Source organism: Salvelinus sp. IW2-2015, linkage group LG7 (assembly GCF_002910315.2).
Source record: "Salvelinus sp. IW2-2015 linkage group LG7, ASM291031v2, whole genome shotgun sequence".
In the NCBI taxonomy this organism is placed as follows: Eukaryota; Metazoa; Chordata; class Actinopteri; order Salmoniformes; family Salmonidae; genus Salvelinus; species Salvelinus sp. IW2-2015.
In genome coordinates this window covers 31,395,388-31,402,481 of record NC_036847.1, presented here as the reverse complement: position 1 = coordinate 31,402,481, position 7,094 = coordinate 31,395,388, and the positions used below count along the sequence as shown (strand labels likewise).

The 7,094-nt window shown below is 52.6% G+C and overlaps 1 pseudogene; it reads left to right on the top strand.

Moving 5' to 3' along the window:
• LOC111966825 (glucose-6-phosphate 1-dehydrogenase-like) overlaps nucleotides 1-7,094 on the top strand; it is a 28,088-nt pseudogene that overhangs the window by 13,642 nt on the left and 7,352 nt on the right.

Sequence of the window (7,094 nt, the reverse complement as noted above, 5' to 3'; positions counted from 1 at the left end):
GAGATGGTGTTAACCTCATCGTCCTCAGGTACAGAGATGGTGTTAACCTCATCGTCCTCAGGTACAGAGATGGTGTTAACCTCATCGTCCTCAGGTACAGCTTGAGTCCTGATCCCTGGAGACAGTACATTTACAGATTTGAAATCTTCCTTGTTCATGAAGTACTGTACAGTATTCATCACAATGAAGCAGATGCTTTTGTCCAAAGCGATTGACAATGAAGTGTGTTCATACAGGTTTGGTATGTATGTGTGATCCCTGTGGGAACTGAAAGAACCTTGGCGTGCTATGTTCTTACCAACACAGAAACTGTTTACCATTGTGTTTTGATCCTGTCCTCTGTCTGTCCATCAGGTTTGGGAACCGTATCTTTGGTCCTATCTGGAACAGGAACAGCGTGGCCTGTGTGGTTCTAACCTTTAAAGAACCATTCGGTACACAGGGACGTGGAGGATACTTTGATGACTTTGGCATCATCCGGTGAGGAGGAGCGGCATTTGCAACAGCCTGTCATGCCATGCCAAAGTATAAATCACTGGAAAACTTTGATCAACTGTTTTCAGATTTTCATGTGGTTCTCTTATTCTATGGCAATGTAGTGGAATATAGCTTTTTCTATTATTTATCTTTCTTGTTGCATTGTGGGAAGGGCCCATAAGTAAGAATTGTATTCTAAGTCTACACCTGTTATTTGCAAAGCATGTGACAAAATAATTGAGTTGTTCAGTTCCATGGGTTTGTGATATTTCCTGCTTTAGTGATGTCATGCAGAACCACCTCCTCCAGATGCTCTCTCTGGTTGCCATGGAGAAGCCTGCCTCCACCAGCCCTGATGATGTGAGAGATGAGAAGGTAGCATCACCAACCAGTGTTCCACTATGATCAGTATTCCACTTAGGGTCAGGAGTTTTCCCATGGACATGCTGACCAGGACAAACTCTGGGCACACTTTTTACACAGGTGACATAAAGCTATATGACCATTCCCTCTGTCTTCTAAACGTGTGTGTGTGAACACTAGGTGAAGGTGTTGAAGTGCATCGCCCCAGTGCCTCGGTCTGATGTGGTGCTGGGTCAGTACATAGGGGACCCTGAGGGGAAAGGCCATGCCAGACTGGGTTACCTAGACGACCCCACCGTGCCCAACGGCTCCCGGACGCCTACCTTCGCCACGTCTGTGCTCTACGTACAGAATGAGAGATGGGATGGTGAGGACCGACAGCCATCTTGGATTCTAGCAAACTCTTTTCCTATTTTCCTCCTATGTCCCTTATCTAGACATGTTGACAGATTTCGACATATCTTCCAGACTCATCCGCTCATATTGTCAGCCTCATACTCTGCATTCCTCACAATCCTGAACTCTCCCTCTCTTATCTAGTTATTCTGTTACTAGACATCCCAACTCCTCTTGTTTGACTCCACCTGCACAGGAACGTCGATCATAACTCCCAAACACACTCTCTTTCTCTCCTCCCTTCATCTACTCTCACTCTATTCTTTGTCGCTCTCCCATCCACCCACCCATCCCTCTCTCCCCTCATCCACCCACCCATCCCTCTCTCCCCTCATCCATCCGCCCATTCCCTCTCTCCCCTCATCCATCCCGCCATCCTCTACCCCTCTATCTCCGCTCACTTCTCCCTCATCCCCGCCCATCCCTCTCTCCCCTCATCCACCCGCCTATCCCTCTGCTGCCCCTCATCCTACCCGCCATCCCTCTCTCCCACTCATTCCACCCGCCATCCCTCTCTCCTCCGTTCATCACCCACCCATCCTCTCTCTCCTCATCCACTCCACCCATCCCTCTCTCCCCTCATCTCTCCACCCATCCCTCTCTCCCCTCATCCACCCACCCATCCCTCTCTCCCCTCATGCCACCCGCCCATACCTCTTCTCCCTCATCCAACCCGCCCATCCCTCTTCTCCCTTCATCCACCCGCCATCCCTCTCTCCCCTCATCCACGCCGCCATCCCTCTTCTCCCTCATCCACCCGCCATCCCTCTCTCCGCTCACCATCCGCCCATCCCTCTCTCCCCTCATCCATCCGCCCATGCCGCTCTCTCCCCTCAACCACTCCGCCCATCCCTCGCCTCCTCATCCATTTCCCCATCCCTCTCTCCCCTCATACCCCCACCTGCTCCCTTCATACCGCCCTCCCTTCTTCGCCCTCATCCACCCGCCCATCCCTCTCTCCCCTCATCCACGCCGCCCCATTCCCTCTTCTCCCTCATCCACCCCCATCCCTCTCTCCCCTCATCCACCCACCCATCCCTCTCTCCCCTCACACATCCTCTCATCACCCACCCATCCCCTCTCTCCCGCTCATCCACCCACCCATCCGCTCTCTCCCTCATCCACGCCGCCCATCCCTCTCTCCCCTCAACCGCCCATCCCTCTCCTCACCTCATCCACCCGCCCATCCCTCTCTCCCCTCATTCCACCCGCCCATCCCTCTCTCCCCTCATCCACCCGCCCATCCCTCTCTCCCCTCATCCACGCCGCCCATCCCTCTCTCCCACTCAGCTCTCATCCGCCCATCCCTCTCTCCCCTCATCCACCGCCATCCCTGCTCTCCCTCAACCACCCGTCCATCCCTCTCTCCCCTCATCCACCCGCCCATCCCTCTCTCCCCTCATCCACCCGCCATCCCTCTCCCCCTCCCCCGCCATCCCTCTCTCCCCTCATCCATCGCCCATCCCTTCCCTCATCACCCGCCCATCCCTCTCTCCCCTCATTCCACCCGCCCATCCCTCTCTCCCCTCATCCACCCCCCATCCCTCTCTCCCCTCATCCACCCGCCCATCCCTCTCTCCCTCATGTCCACCCGCCCATCCCTCTCTCCCCCTCATCCACCCGCCATCGCTCTCTCCCCTCATCCACCCGCCCATCCCTCTCTTCCCCTCATCCACCCGCCCATCCCTCTCTCCCCTCATCCACCCGACCATCCCTCGCTCCCCTCTCCACCACCCTCCTATCCACCCGCCCATCCCTCCACCCCCTAGTGTTTTCCGTTTGTCCTGCGTTTGCTGTAAAGGCCACTCGAACGAGCGTAAGGCGGAGGCGTCTCACAGTTCACGGATGTTCTCCAGGACATTCTATTATGAGCAGCTGCCAGAGGAATGAGCTGGTGGTTGAGGGTACAGGCCTGATGAGGCCATCTACCTCAAGATGATGACCAAGAAGCCTGGAGCCTACTTCAGCCCTGAGGAGACTGAAACTGGACCTTACCTACAGAGCAGATAGAATAGCAAGGTTAGAAAGATACAAATAAGTATAAGTATACTATATATATTATTAAATTATAATCATAATATATTATTATATATAAATAAATATAAATAATACTTAGTATATTATTAGTATATATATATAAAGATAAATAACGATAATTACTATACTGTATGGACGTTACTGTACTTAAAACTGAAACGGACAAACATACTCAAAGTAACACAAACCAAGACATGTGGTGATAACACTACCGTTCAAAAGTTTGGGGTCACTTAGAAATGTCCTAGTTTTTGAAAGAAAAGCACTTTTTTTTGTCCATTAAAATAACATCAAATTGATCAGAAATACAGTTAGACATTGTTAATGTTGTAAATGACTATTGTAGCTGGAAACGGCTGATTTTTAATGGACTATCTACATAGGCGTACAGAGACCCATTATCAGCAACCATCACTCCTGTGTTCCAATGTCACGTTGTGTTAGCTAATCGAAGTTTATCATTTTAAAAGGCTAATTGATCATTAGAAAACCCTTTTGCAATTATGTTAGCACAGCTGAAAACTGTTGTTCTGATTAAAGAAGCAATAAAACTGGCCTTCTTTAGACTAGTTGAATATCTGGAGCATCAGCATTTGTGGGTTCGATTACAGGCTCAAAACGTGTGTGTGTGTGTGTGTGTGTGTGTGTGTAGAATAGATAACTCGTCTCGTGTTCTCTCGACAGGACGTGAAGCTCCCTGATGCATATGAACGTCTGATTCTGGATGTGTTCTGTGGGAATCCGATGCACTTTGTCCGCAGGTCTGTCTCTGACTGCCACTATCTCACCCGCTTAAATTTAACATTTCAAATGTAATCAGCAGTTGTCACATATCAGCAGTTGTCACAAAGTGCTTATGCAGGAACCCAGCCTAAAACCCCAAGCAGTGCAGATGTAGAAGCATGTTGGCTAGGCAGGAACCTAGGAAGAAACCTAGAGAGGAACCAGGCTCCGAGGGGTGGCGATGTGCCCACTGACATGTCTGTCTCTTACCCTGTCTCAGTCACCACACTATCTCTGACCCGAGAAACCCTGTGTAATCTACACTGATCATCTCTCATGTATGGAAGGAACATTTCTATTAGACCTGATTTATGTGACAATATATATAAGGGATAAAGGCCCAGTTCATTTTTCCAAGGTAAATGTACGTTCACACCACAGTTGCCAAAGAAAACAATACTAAAGCACACATTTTAATGACCATTCTAGAACGCCCTTCTAGCCAATCAGAAACAAATCTTCACCAACGCTGTGGTTTAAATCATATCATTGCTCCTGTTTCCTGGTCCTTTTCCTCTCCCAGTGATGAGCTGCGAGAAGCCTGGAGGATCTTCACTCCCCTCCTCCATCACATAGAGGGAGAGAAAACACCTCCTATCCCTTACACCTATGGAAGGTAAGTAATACTAGTAATCCTACCTTACTTTCATCACATCGCATGTGCATCTAACCCTCCTCCACCCTCTACCTGTCCCTGTTCCTCCTCCACCCTCTACCTGTCCCTGTTCCTCCTCCACCCTCTATCTGTCCCTGTTCCTCCTCCACCCTCTATCTGTCCCTGTTCCTCCTCCACCCTCTACCTGTCCCTGTTCCTCCTCCACCGCTTCCCGCCCCTCCACTCTTCCTGTTGACCTTCCTCACCCCACCGCGTTCTATCTGTCCTGTTCGCTCCTCCACCCTCTCTTCTGTGCCTTTGCTCCTCCACCTTACTCTATCTGCGTAGTTCCTCCTCCACCTCTAGTCCTGTGCCTCCCTTACTGCCCTGTCTCCTCCGCCTCTATCTGTCGCCTGTTCGCCTCCTGACCTTACTTGTGCCCTGTTCCTTGGGCCTCCACCGCTCTAAGTCTCCTGTTCGCTCCTCCGACCCTCTACTGTGTTCCTCCCTCCACCTCTATCTGTCCTGTCTCGCTCATTATCTTCCGCCTCTCCACTCTATGCTGTCCCTGTTCCTCCTCCACCCTTTTTTTTGCTGGTTCCTCCCTCTACCTGTTGCCTCTCCCTCTACGTTCCTCTCCATCTGTCCCTGTTCCGTCCTCCACCTCTATCTGCCTGTTCCCTCCACCCGCTCTCTGTCCCTTTCCTCCTCCACTCTCTACCTGTTCGCCTTCCACCCTCTATCGTCCTGTTCTCCTCCACCCTCGATCTGTCCCTGTTCCTTCCTCACCCTCTCTGTCCCTGTTCCCCCTCCACCCTCTACCTGTTCCTCCTCCACCCTACCTGTTCCTCTCATCTGTCCCTTTCCTCCTCCACCCCTCTGTCTGTCCCTCCTCCCCCTCTCTGTCCCGTCCCTCCTCACCCTCTATCGTCCCTGTTGTCCTCCACCCTCTATCTGTCCTGTTCCTCCTCCATCTCTATCTGTCCCTGGTGTTCCTCCACCCTCTATCTGTTCCCTGTTCTCCTCCACCTCTCTCTTCCCTGTTCCTCCTCCACCCCTCCTTATCCCGTTCCTCTTCCACCCTTACTGGCCCTGTTCCTCCTCCACCCTCGTCCCTGTTCTCCTCCACCCTCTGTCCTTCCTCCTCCACCTCATCTTCCCTGTTCCTCCTCCACCTCTCTTGCTGTCCCTGTATCCTCCTCCACCCTCACCGTCCCTGTTCCCCCACCCTCTTCCCTGTTCCTCCTCCACCCTCTACCTGTCCCTGTCTCCTCCTCACCCTCTATCTTCCCTGTTCCTCCATCACCGAGATGTCCCGTTCCTCCTCCACCCTGCTACCTGTCCCTGTTTCCTCATCCCCTCTGATCTGTCCTCTCCCACCCTTGTCCCTGTCTCCTCCTCACCCTCTATCCCCTGTTCTCCTCCACCCTCTGTCCCTGCCTCCTCCACCCTCGTCCCTTCCTCCTCCACCCCTACCTGTCCCTGTCCTCCCTTCCACCCTCTGTCCCGTTGTTTCTCCTCCATCTCCCTGTCCTACTCTGTTCCTCTCCAACCCTCTACCTGTTCCTCCTCCACCCTCTATCTGTCCCTGTTCCTCCTCCACCCTCTATCTGTCCTCCTCCAATCTCTACCTTTCTTCCCACCTCTATTTGTCCCTGTTCCTCCTCCCACCCTCTATCTGTTCCTCCTCCAGCCCTCTATCTGTTCCTCCTCCACTCTCTACCTGTTCTCCCCTCCACCCTCTATCTGTCCCTGTTTCTTCCTCCACGACTGTCACCTGTTCCTCCTTCCACCCTCTCTCCCTGTTCTCCTCCACCCTCTCTGTCCGTTGTTCCTCCCCACCTCTACCTGTGTTCCTCCATTGTCCCTGTTTCCCCACCTCTCTGTCCTGTTCTCACCCCTCTGTCGCTCCTCCACCCTCTACCTTGTCCTCCTCCCCATCCTCTCACTCTCCTGTTCCTCCTCCACCTCTACTGTATCCTCCACCCCTCTTTCCTCCTTCCACCCTCTCTGTCCCTGTTCCTCCTCTCCACCTCTCTACCTGTTCTCCTCCGATCTCACTCCTCTCACCCTCTGTCCTTCCTTCCACCCCTCTTCCTGTTTTCCTCCTCCACCTCTATCTCGTTCCTCCTCCACTCCCTGTCCTCCCCACCTGTTCCTCCTCCACCCTCTCTGTCCCTTGTCCTCACCTCCCTTTCTCCTGCCACCTTCTCTATCCTGTTCCTCCTCCACCCCTCTTCTTGTTCCTCCTCCCCTCCACCTGTCCTCATCTACCCTCTACTCGCCTGTTTCTCCTCCACCTCTCTACATCCCTGTCCTCCTCCACCCTCTACCTGTTCCTCCTCCACCTCCTCTGCTCCCTGCGTCTCCACCCTCTATCTGTTCTCTCCTGTTCTCCTCCTACCCTCTATCTGTCCCTGTCTGTTCCTCCACCCTACCTGTC